The 17,566-nt window shown below is 38.3% G+C and overlaps 1 protein-coding gene across 1 annotated transcript in view; it reads left to right on the forward strand.

Moving 5' to 3' along the window:
- The window catches only part of ALCAM (activated leukocyte cell adhesion molecule), a 120,079-nt gene that overhangs the window by 17,842 nt on the left and 84,671 nt on the right, over positions 1-17,566 (forward strand). The gene's annotated exons all lie outside the window — the stretch shown is intronic.

The raw sequence follows: 17,566 nt of genomic DNA on the forward strand, positions 1-17,566 counted from the left end.
GGTTGTCTTGTACCTCTTTTTTTTAATGTAATTTTTATTTATTTCTCCACGAGCACTGTAAACTCTACTGAAACTGCTTACTGTATCTGTTGAGTTTTTGCTCATTTTTAATTTTGTTTTAATTAAGAAAAACAATTCTGTCTCTGTTAAAGTTAACAACTTTAACAACTATTTGTTATTTCTTGTTCAAGGCTAGCTTTTGTAGACCAGTTAGTTTCTGAATTACAGTGTATTTTGGCCTCCTATTTTTCAAAGAGCATTTCATTGGCACTAGTCAGGCTCTCATTAACTGCATTTTCTGTCTCAGTATGATCCTTTTTTTTTTTTAACTGACTTAGTGGCCTGATTGCTCCTCTGTTTTTAAAAGTGGTGGATAACATTTATTTGAATCTCTGGCAATGATCAGTCATTCTAAGTTTGTAGAATTTTCTTGTTATTTTTTGCTTCCCAGGTCCTCACTAGGAAACTTGACTGCCATCTGCAGATTGCAGCAGCAGTGAAAATGAAAGCATTTTCTAGGTACACTTGATATCTTTGTTTACCCAGAAATCTTTATCTAACTGGAGGCAATGCTAAGAATAGCAACCTCTGCTAGCCTGACTGGCTCGATTCTCATTCAGGTTTCAATATCTCTATTTAGTAGGGCTGTTTTTCTCTGTTCTCCAAGATCATGCAAGTCCCAAGTTGCCCCAACTTTCTTCACAAATTATGGCAGGGGATCCAGATCACATAGGTGGTTTAACTAACTCTTTGGTGAGCAGGGGAATTACAGGGTAGGGCAAGTTTCTTCTGGTAGTGGTTTTCTGGGGTGCTAAGTGCTGCCTTGGGCTGCGCAAGGATCCTTGAATGAGCACGGCACTCTGGTGCCGTAAGATGGTAGCTGTGTGAGTGTAAGGCTGTGCTAGGAGTTGATTTATAGAGGTCCTGCACAGCTGCATTGTCAATGTCCAATTTTCCTTCTAGTTTTGTTGCGGTCTTGTTGAACGTTAGCTTAGAGGTACCTGAACTATACAGAAGTGGTTGGAGACTTACAAGACTCTTTCTCAAAGTTCTGTGTGAACAGGAGGAGGATGTAAGAGTCAGCTCTGCCCTTTGTACAGATGAGAGGAGGCTTTTGGATTTTACCACAGTTCAGCACCACCGTCACCTTCTCCTCCTTGTCCTGGCTAGGTGGGGTTGTCCCACTAGTAAATGCTGCTGCTGCTGCACCTGAAGCAGTGCTGCTACAAGGTGGGCTGGGGGAGCAGTAACCAGCTAGCTTGTGTCTGGCCAGATAGAAGACTCAATGGAAGTCGTTCCTGTCATCATCTAAAATGACAGAATGAAAGAAATTAAGGAGCCTGTGAAGGACTCTGTTACTAGATGAAAGGACAAATTGGATGTAAATGGAAAAGCTAAGTGAAAGGTGAAGGAAAGGAAAAGCAGCAGGAATGAGGGCTGTTGTAGAACTCTTTCATAAATAAAAAACAAAAAAAAATCTCTTACCAGCATTAGGCAATAAAGCCCAGGAATGGTTTCTTTGCTTTCTAGTTTATATTTTGCGCATCTTATAAAAATGATATAACTGTACTTCACTTATGTCTATCAATAATTGAGTCTGTAATTAAGGCTTTTATTACCAATAAACCCTTGTGATTCTGTGTGTAGTGAATGTTATTAAAGCCCATTTTTCATTATAAATTTTTCCTGACGATCAGTTATGAAAGTATTTTTTAATTTAAAAATCAATGACATAAAGCATTTTGTTGGCAATTCATTTTTTTTTTCAGAATACAGAGTAGGAGAGAGCAATACAACAGATGATGATCCAAATGCTCTGCCATCTCCATTTTTTTTTTTGTCTCACTAAGGAAAGACAGAAATTTTTTTTTAAACCTTTAATGTGGGTTTAGGCATGCTGACTGAATGTGTTTTAAACTCTAATGTTACTACATCAAATTCTTTGTTTTGCTTTATTCCTCAAAAGCTGCGCAAGTTCAAATTCAAGGAAAGCAAGCTCTACTAGAAAATTTCATAAACTGGTGGCTGCAGATTAACATGTACTTCTTTTCTTGCCCTTCCTTTGGGCTGCAGGGTAACTTGTATGGGAAGGAGTGATGAAAGATGCTTTACAAACAACTGAATGGCCAACTAAACTGCTTAGGAAGGCAGTTATGCACCTTAAGAGGATGACTCAATAAAAAACACTCTGGTTGCTGATTTATATATTTTTCCAAGCTTTCATTTTCTTCTGACATTAATGTTCTAGCAGGCATTAAAGTACATAGTTATTTTTTTTGAGTTGTGCTTCTTCTCATACTCTTTAATTTCTGCATAGGTTTATGAAATAGGTACAGGTATATCTACCTTTCTCCGAATATTAAAACCAACTACCTAACTGGTTGGCAAGAAAAGCATTGTTATGGTCTAATGTTGACAGTTTGACTCAAAAGAATTTCCAGATCATTGCCATTACAATACATTTGGAATAAAGAAAGAAGACACAATTGGAAGAAAAATAATCTTGGTGGGGAAGGAAGCCTATTTTACACTTAAAAGCCCTAATGTCTTATAAGTAAGCATAACGGAAATGCAGATATTATTTTAATATTTAAATTTTTGTTCAGTGTAAGGTCACTTTTTGAGTCAAGGTGAAGTAGTTTTAATGTCATTGTAGAAAGACAAGTTGGAACCAGGAGTAAAATAGTAAGTTATACCATTGAAATTTATCCTCTAATCTCTGTCTTATTGAACTTTCTGATCCATTTGCCTAATTTGTGCTTGAATGTTTTCATAGCATAGCAGAATCCGAATGACATATGGAAAAACCTACATGCTTAAGCTCAAGAGCTCTACCAGGAAAAGTGTTTGGCGTGGATGCAGTTGTGAAAGGGTTTTGCTGGCGTTATACCTAATACCATTTCAAACTTATGATAAAACTGTCTCCAGTGTGGAGGATTTGCTACAGCTGTGCTCACAGTCTCTGATCTGGACTGGATGCAATGTGCCTTCCGATGTGCTCTTCTGTGGTTGACTTTAGACGTTGGAGGGTATGGGGGAAGAACCGTGCTGCTCCCCTCCTGCTGCAGCTTTCCCCCAGGTGTAGCCATGCTTTCTTCTTCAGGGATTATTTCTATTACTGTGTGTCAGGGTTAGGCCAAAAAGTACAATGGCTTGAACGCTTTGTGCCACAAACAGTAGTTATGAAGGACTATTGTTCAGTCCACGGTCAAAAAAAAAAAGTGGTTGGCCTATGGGATGACAAGCCAGGCTACAGCTGGCAGAGCTGTAGGACGGTGTTGCAAATGGGAGCCACTCTCAGCAGTTTCATAGCCTTCCTTAGACAAAACAGCCAGGTCTGTGGTGTTGCATATTGCATCATGATTGACTGAAAATCTCATCTGTCAGTTGTCCTTTTGTCTTGATGTGAGAGGGCATGAAGGGGTCTTAGTCTGCCTCTCTTAAGCAGGTGGAGCAGTCTGCTCCTTGGCTGGAGAGCATTTCTGTGAATGAGAGTAGGGGCTTGTTAACTTGGCCTTTGCCTGCAGTTATGGATGGCTTCTTTCTAGAATAACCATGTTCCTTCTCCTGTAGCTCTTTGGATTTCTTAGTTGATGGTGATCAGACAATAGTAGTATGGCACAGTGACAAAAAGCTTGGGCAGTTCTTCTCTGTCAGCTCAAAGAGAGCTGGAAGATTATTTTTGTGGTCATAGTTAAGTGATTGTGCAAACTGTGGAAAGACAACTGTTTGTCATCAGTGGAGCTTCTCAAAGATCTTGGCAAGTGCCACGTTTGGGATAGGCCTCAGGAATAATTAGCTTAAGTAACTTCTCATTTCTGGGTAAATATTGAAGAAGTTGCTTTATCTTCAGAGTTTTAGATGTTGCACCTCTATTTTTACTTAAAAGGTATCACAGAGCTAAAACCTACTTTTGATCAAATCAAAAGCCAGTTGTGGATGATTTCTTTTTGATTTATCTGTACAGGAGTAGTGTCAGCTACCTGTAGATGTGTAATCAGGATCTATTGCAAGAAAATGACTGGAGGACAAGAAATTTAGTTTCTTCTAGATATTCTTTCCTTCTAAGAGTAATGTACCTAAATGCCTGGTGAGGGAGGCAGGGCGATTACAGAAGTTCATTAATTTCACTGTTACCTGCTGTTGTCCAATGGGTAGTTTTATGTGGGATAAGAATACATTTGAGCTGGGGTTTTTTTTCTATGCTAATAGCAAGACATGCGTACAAAGAAACTGTCTTCTCTTATTGTGCTCTTCATCTAGTACCTCCACAGCCTTTGATGAAGCAGATGTGTTGTTGCCATATTAGTTAAACTATCCCGTGTCTATTACTGTACAGTAGAAACATTTTAAGGAGGGGAAAAACATAGTGGTCTGAGTGGACTCCTGATCACTGTATTTTCATATAGTGTGTGACTTATTTCCTGCATGCCTGATACTACTTACAGTTTACTGTTGCTATCTGCATTTTTATATTGAAAATACAAGTTAGACGATATTTTGAATTGGAACTTGATGAAGCAGAGCATACTACTGCACAGCAATGGTTTCTGCACCAGCATGGTCTGTCTCTTGATATCCTGAGCCTTTTTTCCTCATACTGAGTGACTTGTTGCCAAAGCTGGACCTGCCACTTTTGAAGACACTTGTCCTTAAAAGCATACCTATGCTTCAGACTTTTTGCTCTTTTCCACAGTTCAAGGAAACTGACGCCTGACTGTTTTTTCCTTTTCCTCTCCTCCCTTCCCTTTCTCCCCTCCCTGTCCCTGACAATCTTGCTGTCTTATTCCCCTGTTTTAGTACAGCTCTCTAACAGCCTTGCCTCATCAGGCAAGGTAATGAAGAGGCACATCAGGCAGCTCTCAGGATGCACAGTTTCCAGCTAATTGTGTGCTCTTGAATTGTCCTCTTACGAGAATTTTTTCTGAGATGGACTATGTGTCCCTTCTCAGACGGTTTCAAAAACACCTTTGGGTGTTTTAAGCATTAAGGAAGCTGTCCAATACTTTCTCTTGCTTTAATTCATTTACATGCTGCGAAAGTGGGGCATCCTAATTACACCTCATCACTTGGAAGGTCACTTTAGCAGCTCTTCCAATTAAGTTGTCTACATCAGTAAAACAGGATTTTTTTTTTCTTATAAATTTTTATTTGACTAAGACTAAAGTCTCTTGCGTCCCTTTGGTAGTCATTGTAAAACTTAAGAAAGTGAAGAAAAATAGTGGTTTCTGCATGTAATGTACTGTTCTTTCAGAACTATTTTGATGTCAGATTGCAGGGCTTGTTTATTGTAGGCAGTGGTGTCCTTCGTGGAAGTTAGGTGATGTGTAGCTTCTGTCAACTGAAATCAAATCACCTTGCCTGCTGAGGTTTTGTCTGCTTGCTCTGGTTTCTTTAAGTCCCAGTAAGAGCTTATCTTTGTCATAATTTCTTTTGCTGATCTTAGAAAATACTTAACTTTTGTAGCAGCGTGAATCCCCAGTGGAATAGCTCATGCAAACATGTCAGTTAAGTTTCACCATTGCAAATAGTGGGGGTTCTTTGTATTTATTATTACTATTAAGCATGCTAAATAGGGAAGTCCCTGAGAATTCTAATGCTGGCGAACTAATTCTGTCCCGTTACAAGGTGGCAACTCCACCACTGAGATCGCTGTGGCCTGATACCTGCTTTGTGTGTTGTGTGTGTAACTTCTCTATTAAAACAAAACATTAAACTAGTGAAGTTCTGTACTGGTATATTGTACATGCAAAATGACTCTAAAGTATAAATTAGTACAATTTGTTTCTGTCTCTTCCAATCTGGCATGAAAGTTCTCCTTTAGGTTTTTTAGTGCTTAGAGCTTAATAGCCCGCTCTAATACATTCAAGAAGATGTCTTGGTGACTATGAAAGCTTGGTATGTTTGTGTAAGATTGACTGTTTATACTTTGCTCTTGCTCTTGTGTTCTTGTGAGCATTTGTTTTAGTTCTGCCCTTCAGAAATTTTACTAGGCTAGTTTGTAAGTGGCAATATAGTACCTTAAGTGGGTGTGTTAGATATTCATAGGTGCTGTGTTCTTTATTGATGTTTGCAAGTTGCACTAAATATTGTTAGGGAAAAAAAAAATAAAGCTAAGCACAAGAGATCTTTATGAATAATTGTATGCTTTCAAAAGTGTTATGCTTAGCTTAATGCACTCTTTAATCCTCTAGAAAGCACCCAAGCGAAAGATACAATGCAACAAACTTACGTTAATCACTTTCTCTCTTCCACTTTGAATTACATATATCACAGCATCTGAAGTCTTTCTGTTGTTTTTAATGCCAAAAAGGTGTGAGCAGATCATGGAGCTATGGAAAAAAAGCAAATTGTCATACAGGAAGATTTGTGATAAAAGGACAGAAATGAGGTGGTGCAAATACATGAAGTATGGAGAGCCGGAGAAAATAGCTCAAAATAAGTACATTCATGAAACTGCTACTTATATGAATGAAAATTTATAGGACAAAGTATATCTAACTGTTCAATGGGAAATCTGGACCATATAAAACTCTCTTCCATCAAAGTATAATTTGCTTGTGTTCAATATGGGGTTGAGTTTGGCTTGTGATGGTGTTTGGCTAAATGGAGGCTGCATTTACCTGTTTAATCATTACCTGGGTCTACTGATAGATTTTAGATGATGTAACGCTAAATTTAGGCTCATGGTGGATGGTCAAATGCCATCTATTCAAATGCTGTATGGAATTTCTTCCTTGCTTTTCTGTTTTAGGTTTAACCCTTGATCTTTGAAAATCTGCCATAACATTAGGCTTCCATGGCAACAGGTCAGCTGAGACCACTGTATTCAAAGTCCTTTAAATTCAGTATTTGGATAATACTGTAAGCAGGAGTAAGATGAGTACCTGCGTGTGAAGGGAGAGAGACGTATGTATTTTGCTTTGGATTTAGGTACCCTTTCTGACACACAATGACACATCTGTGTGCTTCCAACACAAGATCAGAGCATCTCTTTGGGCACCTGGTGAAATGTATTGACCTGCGAGCACACAACATCAAACAAGATTCACAGTTTTCTGAGAGGGCAATAATGGATTATTTAAGCTACTGTGTTTACTAGGCTTGTTACTGTCAAAGCACACAATACTGTGTTGTGAGAGCTCTGCTGCCTGTCACTGAAGTGGGCTACCAGCGGGTCAGATCAGTAGTGCTGATGCACGCACCTGTGAACTGGTTTAAGTACAGCAAGAAGTATTCCCCCCGGAGAGGGCTGGCTTTCTGTGGACCAGCCACGTAACCTATGGGAAGGATCTGCTTGCTGTTGAGCTGTGGGCATCTGCTAGAAATGGAGGTGTGGGTTGCACTTCTATGTGTTTTGTGCACACCTTGAGCGTGGTGTTTAACTGCTGCATTGGCTCATTGTGTCAAACTGCTGCAGAGGCTGCTCACTTCTGTGCAAGGAATGAGCCTCCCAAAGCCCTTCGACTTGGGTGTCTGCGGGAGTGATCATTTGAAGAACTTAAGCTCTTAATTAGTTGAAGTTTGAAAGGTGTTTACAGAAGCTAAGAGCGTGAAGTAATTTGGAAGTAGAGTAAAAGCTGCAGTAGTTCAGATGAAGGACCTCTTCTATCACTTCAGCTACCTGTGGTAATACCGGGAATACTAGTCGAAGATCATCGCTCTGTGCTGACAGCTGGGGTTGCAATTCTTTCACTGAGAGGAAAACTCTTCACAAAAAGTGACAAAAATGGTCATGCCTGTCCCTTAAAAATGTTCTTAAAACACTTGTGTAAAAAAAAAAAAAAAATCCCAGAGCTCCTATTTGTCTTCTCTTTTTGTTGCTTATTTTAATTTATCATATACATCAAGGACCATGAAGTCTAATTTGCATATGCCTCGTCAGGGTTGTTTTTTCTGTCTGGATTAAAATGTAAATACATAAATATAGAAAAGCATCTATATTAAGAATTCAGCAACTGCCTTGTTATAATTGAATTTGTGTCTCAGACTGGGCATTTGTGCTTTAGCTAGTTTAACTTGCGTTTGAATGAACAAGTAGAAACTTTGAATTGGATACTCAATTAGAAAATGGTGGACAGGTACATTCTTCCTTACTGCAGCCTCCAGAGACACACTATTTATCTGTATAAGGCCAAGTTCTAGGTTTCTTGTTCAAAATTTAGGTTTATACTTAAAGTATCATCAGGGTTTGTTTGTTTGTTTTCTCTACCAATCTCACATCTAGAATTTCCAGACTTGAATTAGGACTTTGTTTCAGAAGTGGTTTGTTTGTTTGTTTTTTTCCTTTGCATTGATGTGGAGAGTATCAGGTTTGCTATTTTACTTGTTAGTGGTCTTGAAAACCAGTAATATCTGGTATATGAAATGTGTGAGTTAAGCAGAGATGATACGCTGATGAGCCCCAATCCACAGAATAAAATTAGATTAAATTTACTCCAACTGAGCAAAAGAAATATTTCTGCATATTTTTAGAACACTTAGGAGAAGATATATAAAATTAAGTATGTAATTTGGAAGTTATTTTAATACCACTTTTTTGGGGAGAAACCTTACAGCTTGGAAGCACCAGCATCATCACTAACAAATGGCAGGTAGAAGATGCAGGCAAACAAATACTTGCTGTTAAACTGGCTTATTAAATGCTAAAAAAGCAACAGCATATCACTTCTAAAACATCACTTCAGAAAACTTTTCTTTCAGAAACATATTTCGAGATAAAGAATGAAGAACAGGAAAAGGGGAGGAGAAGGCAGAGTGTAAAGCATGACCAAAGATGAATCCACACCTTCTCAGGCTGGTGGTGCATCCCCAGCGCTGCCTGGAGAAGTGCTAGGGTACCAGGCCTGTGACACACTCCTGGCAGCCTATAAAGCTTCCACTTGAAGCACTAGGCTAGAGTATGTTGTTACAGGCCCAATAAATTAAGAGGGGGCAAATAGATATTTTAAGCAAGAAAACAGTGAAGACTTGGGAGAGCAAGGAGATACAGAAACAATTTTTTGGTAGATCTATGTTAAATGTATATGGGGCTAGGCAGCAACAAGTTCCTTATAGGGGAATTTGTTTAAAATTTCAGCAGACTGGAAAATGGAAGTAGGCTCAGAGGAGTCTTACATTTTCAGTTCAAGTGCTTGCTGCTAATTTCAGGCCAGAGGGCACGGCATGTTCGGGTGAAGCAAGTGGTTTATACCCACACTGGAATTTCCTTTGGGAAGATTTATAATGACATTAGCAAGAAGGAGTTGCACACTTAAGACTGGAGGGGGCATCTTGGATCACTAAGCTCATGTCCACGTAGTTGCAGACGATAATATAAATTCCATTTATGAATAGACTGACTCCTTTTAAGAATGATGGAGTTTTCTGCCATTGCTTCTTCCCTTCAGAAGGCTAGAAAACTTCAGCTTGTCAGAATGCAGTGATATACATTAAAGTTTTGTGGCAGTATTTGAACTGTAGCTTAAACGTCCCCGATGCATTTAGAGCACAGACAAAGTCTTCTCTCGTATGATAGAGTCTTCCTTCCTGCAAGTAAACAATATTTTTTTTTACTTAAGTTAAATCAGTGCTTCTTGAAAATACATGAACAGAAATGTGTTGTGGAGATGAGGCTTCACCATGGTCATTGTACAGTGACATTAATACTTTACGTCCCCAGGTATAATTTAGGTTCCTATTTCTGTTACCAGTGAGCTGTCAGTCCATCGTTGCTGTATCATTATCTGTCATGCCTAGGTTTGTCCGCTTGTACAGCGCTTCAAAGTGAGATGCCCTGGAGACCTTGCATTTCTGTAACTTTTGTCCTGTTTCTATTGCTCCACTCCTAAGGCAATCCCAGATCTTTACACGTAGTGTTCTCCTTTTTTCCGACAACATCTCTCCACTACTGCTCAGCCTGGGGGTCTCATTAGCACACTGCAAAGAGAATTGGTGAGAATTGAAATAAAGCATTTTGGTATCAAGACAAGTATTTCGAGAAGTCCACTGATAACCTCCCATTTGTGGTTAGGCTTCATTTCCTATGTGGTTAACTTAGTATTCATCCTTGTCAAAACTTGCTTTGAGAATGAACATAGTGACAGGACTAGTAGGGCTGTTGACTTGGTTATGAGCTGTACAGTGCTATTGTCTTGACTAAAGCTGTGGTAGTTGATACAGCGTTTTCTTCATGTCTTAACTCCTGAAGCATGCTTAACTTTAGAAGGTTAGTTCATTCTTCTAGTATCAGACACTCTAGTGTAAGTACAAGTATAGTGTTTTTTGGGGGACAAAACATTTTATTAGAGGAGAAAAATGGCTGATCTGTGAAGATGTCATGAAAATAGAACGATTGATGTGGACAGGAAACTTGATGGGTATTTAAGGTACATGAAAGTGTTCTAAAGACTTAGTCATATCTGCTTATACATGGTTTTTCTTAACAGCTCTGCAGAACTGGACCAAGTTCAGAATATACTGGGTATATTCTTTCCCTTCTGTTCGTCATCAGTAAATTTTTTTCTGTTAGTTTGCATGCGTGCAAGAATATATGCTTACTACAGCTGATTGAAAGGAACCTATAAATGTACAGCTGGCTTTGGGTAGGAGGAAAGGTTGTCTGTCTTCGTACCCGAAGACATCCTGACATCTAGGATGTCTTAGATCTCAGAATCAATACCTGACACCTTAGGACACAATTCAGCTCACTGTCCTTGATGTTACAATGTCCAAGGCGACTTTTTTTTTCTCCTTCATTAAAAATAGGAGAATTCACATAGTTGAAGGTACAAAGTTTGGGGAAGTTTTTTCAGACAAAGAACATAAAGGAATTTTGAAGGTAAACGTGTAATCACTTTTTACAGCGTTTCAAAAGTAGGAAATAATTTCATTGCTCTGACTATGTCATTAAAACTAATTTTTTGTATTTTAAAATATCAGTTATATTAAGTGATAAAATTAATGCCTGAATTTTTATGGAGTGTAAACTCAGTAGAAAAAGTAATGTAGTGAGAGAGATAGGAGGTAAATGAGAAAGGAAGGTATGCGAGTATGGTGAAAAATACCACACGAAAAGTCAGTATGATGTGGTTTCCTATATTCTCTTATCCATGTCAGATCTGCTGATTTCAGTCATACATACAGCATTTTTGTAGGACAGGAGAAGGGATCTAAGCAGTCTGGAGACTCTGATTTATTGCGAACTTCTGACTTGAGTGAAGAAACCAAAATTGATCTTTCCAGTGTTTCAGTAACACTTCTGTGAGAAGACGTGCTTTTTTTTTTGTACACAGCCAGCTTTCCCCACCCACACATTTTAAAAAAGAAATAAATTGTTCCTTTTGCTGCTGAGTAACTAGACCTTGAGGGAGCAAAGCAATGAAGTACTGATGTGAGATAGGATGGCTGCATGATTCACTGCAAGGAGGCTGGACTGAAGTATGCCCAGTTTCCTGAGAGTCTGCCTACTCCTTTTTTCCCCAAATGTCGGGATACAAGTATCTGTAATAGCTGCTTATCTTTTAAGGAGAGAGAATCTTTGAGAAAGTAACAACACTAAAAGACTGTGGAAAAATACTGATTCCCAACCAGCACCTTGTGAGCAGAGTGATCCTGAATGTATCTCCTCTGATACTCTGTATATTCACCAATTATTTTGTCCTCAGTGTTACTGAAGGTAAGCACTCATTTTTTTTGAGTGCCAGTAAAGCAATGCCCTGCTATTTCTCACTTAGCTGGAAGAAAGGTTGCTCATTTTCTGCACTTGTGAACCAACATGAAGAGTTGATTCCAAACAGCCAGGGTCTACTCCCTTGTAATTATGAAATTAGGACTAATGGCTTTCCTTTTCTTAACATGCGTCATTTCTTGCCACTACCCACACAGTTAGTGTAACTGCAGTGATAAAATGAAATGGAGGGGGGGGGGGTGGAAATCCTGTCTGCTAATTGATTTAAATAGAGAATATGCATAATTCTTTGGAGTGACACGCAGCTGGACTTAACTTTCAAAAATGGCATTGTAATGAGACTCATGCTAGCTTTAGGTTTGCCTGTCTATAGTTTATTGCAAAATAGTTGTTACCATATATTATTTCTACTAAACATTAGCTGACCCTGGCTGTTTTAGTGACATAATAAATTGCAGAGGAAGTAATTTCTTAAAAAAAAAAAAAAAAAAAAAAACCAAAACCAAACACAAACAACAACAACAAAACCCCACCCAAACCAAACAAAAACAAACAAATAAACCCCAAACCACCAAACAATACTTTAGTGGTGTTGTAAGGCTTACTGCTTTGGAGTTTGATGTTTGACTTTGGTGTTAGCAATCACAACTCTTCTTTTTTCATAAGACTAAGCAATATGGGAGATAAAACAAGATAAGTAGAATGTCTTGCTTTTGTATTCATTTCTCCCCAGCAGAAGGAAATTGGTGGTGAGATGATAAAATACAAGGCAACCAATGATGGCTGGTCCTGCTGAAATCTCAGCCTCCTTGGTTATGAAAGCCAGTTTCTTGCAGTAGCAGGCAGTGACAGCCTATACATGTAGTATTTCCCTTATAAAGCAGAGAATGTGCAGTCTTGAAGTGCTAAACTGGTTTATTTTAACTTGTTTATTCAGTTTAGTTTTGTGTTGGCTTGGTGTGTTTTTCTTTAAATAGTAAAGATAACCCTGCCAAAGTGTAGAAAGATTTTTGAACATTGCTGCACTGACTTTCCTGGGAAGTGGTAAATATCACTCTTCATGAGTAAAAACTATACAGTGTGGGGGATGGTTTTGTTTTTCCCACTAACAGTTTAAGGAAAATGTCAGGAGAATAGGCTATCAGGGAAAGAAAAATCTTTAAATCTCTATATTTTACATTCAGACATTGAGCTATAACATGAGCTATATAATATAACTTTTTTCAGGTTTTGTGGCTAGCTGACAAATTCAGTTCTGGCATTCTTCCTTATGCTGAAGTAAATCTTCAAGAGAAGATGGAAAGACAGGTTTTATACTGAAATCACATCTAGCTGTAAAATAAATGTAATGTTGACGTGCCCAGCTTCCAAAACTGTGTTCAAACAGAGCTTAAAAACCTGAAGGGCTGAAACTGGACATCTCTTTCATGTTTAACATGATTGCAAGAATTTTTTGAGGTCTTATTCAAATCCTGAGATTATAAATTGCATTGTTATGATTGTGTGGGAAAAGACTGTTACAAGAATAAATAATGTGTCTTGCCGCCTTTTTCCCCACTCCCACCTCATGTGGGAGGGACACAGAAGGAAAGGACAGATAAAGTGATCAAATAAAGCTGGCAGAAAGCATATGTAACACAATCAGGTTAGAGATCTGTCTGCTAAAAGGAATGTATCTGTGCAGATGAAGACTTTGGACATCAGCTGTCTAACCCAGAAACTCAAAAAAAATTAGAATCTTTCATGAAAATAAAAACTGATGTACTAGAAATGAAACATTTAAAAAAAAATGTGAGCAAAACCAAAATGAATGACTTCACAAAGCAGCTAAAGACGCTCAGCTTGGCAATTAGGGCGATTGCTGTTTGGCGTGGGAGCCATGATTCAATTTTCTGGGAAAACTGGAGAGGCAAATCTGAGTCCCCTTGGCCAGTATCCGACCTGGGTATAGGGATAGGGATCTGAACAGCTATCCCATGTATATTCATAAGTGTTTGCTGCAGCAGAAGTGGAGCCTGCATGCCATCAACTCCTAGGAAAGCATCTCAACCCCCAGAAGAAGTAATTTTCTTACAGAAACAGCACATCAGCAAGAGAGACTGAGAGGGTCCTGGCTTCCTGTGGCTTTCTGGTCTTGCAGCTGGGCTTGCTACCGTGATGTGCTAGCGTTGCTCCAGCCAGCTGAAGAAACTGAACCTGAGCATCTGAAACATTACCAAGAGTTGAGGGAGAAATAAAAGTACATGCTTTTACCTGTTTCATGGCTGATATATTCTTTGTAATGGGCCTGTAAAAAATGGGTGGGTAGTGGGGGGTTTGGGGTGTTTTTTGGTTTTTTTTGTTTTTCTTTCTTTCATTTAGCAAATTTCTTTCACCAGCAAATTTGTTTGAGGGGGTGTTTACTTCTAGAAGTGGCTTCTGCTTGAAGAATTATCAAAGCATGAAACAGTTGCTGCCTGGCCATAGCTTCTCTCTTTCAAACCTTCTCTGTGTGCCGACACACATACTGTTTTTCTTTCTAAATTGTGGATTATGGCTGTGTTGTGCAGCATGCTTGTGTGAATCTGACATGAGAAAAGAGGTTTCTGCTGGAAGGCAAGATCCGTGGAAGGCATGAGCCCTGTGCCTTGATTTTTTTTTTTTTTTTGATTGCTTTTCTGTATGAAGAGAAAAGCATGATCCCTTGTTCACTACACTGACAATACAATCTGGAGGCTTTTTTACCCCTAGGAGAGTCCAAGGATCCTGTATGTTCCTATATGCAAATGTGGTGTGACCTAAAAAATGCAGAGTTTATTGTAGCCAGTATTAGATTAGCAGATTGCTGTGGTTTTCTGATCTATTGGTTCGGTGTCAGTTAATTGTCTAGGCTGTGCTTTATAAACAAAAAACTTTTGAAAGTCTAGCCCACAACTATATCAGAAGAAATCTCTGTTCACTTAATTTTTTCTAATCTCTTCTCAGTAGGTAGGCAAAGACTAATTTTTGGATGCTGTTACAAACTGATGAGGAAATGGGAGGATATTTCCTTCTCTGCTGTCTGAAAGTTGCAGAAAAAGCTTTTCATAAAATTAAAAACCACTACTAAAGTCTTAATTAATTGACATCCATCTCTATTAGTGAGTAGAGAAGGCAGGAATTAGACAAAGTTATTTTCTTACTGCTGGTGACTTTTTGGTGTGGCTTTTTTTTTTTTTGGCAGGCTTCAAATTCAGGAGTTGCTTAGATTACTTTTAAAAAGTCCAAAGATGTAATCTTTAGAATATAGGTGGGTTTTTTTCCCACAGTGGAGTAGCAGGAAGAAATCCACTGTATAAAGGTGATGTTAGGATCTGAAGCGTTAGACTGTTTTTTATCTGAAGTGTGAAGTTTTAATAGCCATTTTAAAAGGTATTGTGAAGCACTATTCATATCCTACAAAGGTTAAGTTTTATAGCTTTCTAAAAATGGTGTGTGCTTAGGTTACAAATGCATTTTGAATTCTCTAGTACCATCTAAAGTGTTAGCGTGGTGAAAGATACTAAGCTGAATGGATCTTTTCTGACCAATGACCAAAACAGTGAAATGTAATTTTTTTTTCTCAATAGACAGCTTCTTTTTTATTATAAAAGTAAAATATGTATTTTTTTTAAGAGGAAATGGACATTGGTATGCAAATATATCAAGTATACTGTGTGCTATGAATGAAAGTACTTGAAGCCTTAAAAGTTAGGTCAATGAAAAATCGTGAGGGAGGAGAAGATTACAGGTGTGCAATTGCTGTACACTTGCAGCCTTGTGAAAGACATGGGGTCTCATCCCTCGACATCTATATCGGACTGAATGGGGATTGCATTGGCCAATTCTACCTGGTGAATGACTTTAGAATTAACAAGAGATGAAAGAAGGCACATAACATCTGGCTAGTAAGGAGATATTTGTGTATCTCAGCAGTTCCTTGTGCGTTTTCCTTCTGAGGATGCATCTTTGTGTGTTCTTGCAGGGGGGGTTCCTTAGGGATGAGCTGTGACCTTGGACAAAGACGAGGAATTCTGGCTTGTGTCACCTAAGCTCCTTATGTTAAGGAATGCACAACTTTGGCTATAGTTAAGGGGTTTGTTTGGTTTTTTTAACTATGTACCTGTGAAAAATCAGGCTGATTCTAGGTATTTTTGTCATTATTGGTGTTCCAGTATTTTTCTTAGCACATACATACCCAGAATAAATGAAAGTGAGATTGACAAATATTTAAAGAGTCTGCTGGCTTTCTTGGGCAGAATTTGCTGAAAGCCACCACAATATTGTTTTTAAAAAAAAAAAAAAAAAAAAAAAAAGAAAAAAGAAAGAAAAAAGAAAGCAAATAGTGGCTCCTGACAGCCCTGCAGAACATTTGAGAAGCTGTGACTTTACAAGTTTTATGTCACTATTCTAGTTTATCCCAGTAACTACAAGTGGCTTCACTTCTCTAAGGCTGTGCAAAAAAACTGGGTTACAGAATGCAACCATTCTGGGTAATGAGTAATGAAATATCAAATCTCATCTATGTGTGCAATGCCTAATTTGATTAGTGAAATTCTTCTTGGAAATGTTACCCTCAGAATTTCATCAGTCTTTATTTAGTAGTCAATGTTGTTACCTACCTTGCAGAGTATATGGCTATGTGGCTGATGGTGACTGCAGAAGTGATTAGCCCTTTTGAAGGGCAGGGTAGGAGTAAAAGACAGGGACTTTTTTTTTTTCTCTCTGAAAGTGAGCACATCTAGAATGCGGCAAACTTTGTGGCACAGACCAACAGAGAAACACTTTCTCTTGCTTAGAAGCAGCTTTTCTGGCACAAAAGTGTGACAGCTTTTGTGTCCTCTATTGGCCCAAGTCAGATGAGTTGGAGCAAAATCTTTGCTTAGCGACGGATATCACTTGTAACACAGAAATAGGGGAGCAAACTCTCAAACGCTGTTGCTGGGCTTCCAACACAATAAAGTGCTGCTCTTGCTCCCTCTAACTTTTCTGTCTCAAGCGTTTTTTTGTTAAATTTACAAGCTGTAAATAAGTCTTGGATTTAAACTACCCCGCCACATGTTAAGAACCCTCCACAAAAGCAAAACCACCATTTAAACTGAGGCTGACTTTCTTAAAAGGAACTGTGATTTTATAGTGTAGCTACAAATGACAGTGAATAACCATCTATTTGAACAAGTTGTGTGTTTCTAACAAGAGATCTGTTCTTTTTGATGGTAACCATAGTGAAATGCCATTCAACTTTACTTGACTTCAGCAGAAACCTGACAGAAAACTTTATATGGCTAAACCATGTGTTTAACATAATCTTACGAACTTTAGTTTTGCTCAAATCATATTTAGCAGTATGATTTGTGATGCAAAACATACTCTGGAATAAATTCTTGTGTGCTGCTTGATGACTGACTTTGTGTAAACTAGCATGGTAAAACTTTAAATATATATTAATGTTGTTGCTCTGAACAGTTTGAGTGCCTTTATAATATCAGAAATCAGAATTACTGTGTAATGGCAAGGGCTAGTCCAAGCACTGGGAGGGAACTTTCCTAGTTTAGCATTTTCAGATGTCTGTGTTTAGTCACTATAATTCTGTGTGTGATAGCAATTGGCTAATTACAAGTATATGAAAGTGCTTGGTTTATTAAGAAAGATAGATTGGGTTTTCCCCCATATGATTCAAATTAAGGTAGGTCTGAGGGTTCTTACTGTTTGATAAAGCTGTGAATTAATGTGTTTTTTTGTGATTCCCTTGTTAAAAAGTGTACAGTAATTAGTAGAGCTACAAAGGGAAGCACTCAAGCAACATAACATTTAATTGGAATTGTTAAACACTTAAAGGTAATAATACGTGAACTGAGCGTTGGAAAGTGCTGGCAATTTCCTATAATTCTAGAAAATGTG

Source organism: Mycteria americana, chromosome 1, assembly GCF_035582795.1.
Source record: "Mycteria americana isolate JAX WOST 10 ecotype Jacksonville Zoo and Gardens chromosome 1, USCA_MyAme_1.0, whole genome shotgun sequence".
Taxonomy (NCBI): Eukaryota; Metazoa; Chordata; class Aves; order Ciconiiformes; family Ciconiidae; genus Mycteria; species Mycteria americana.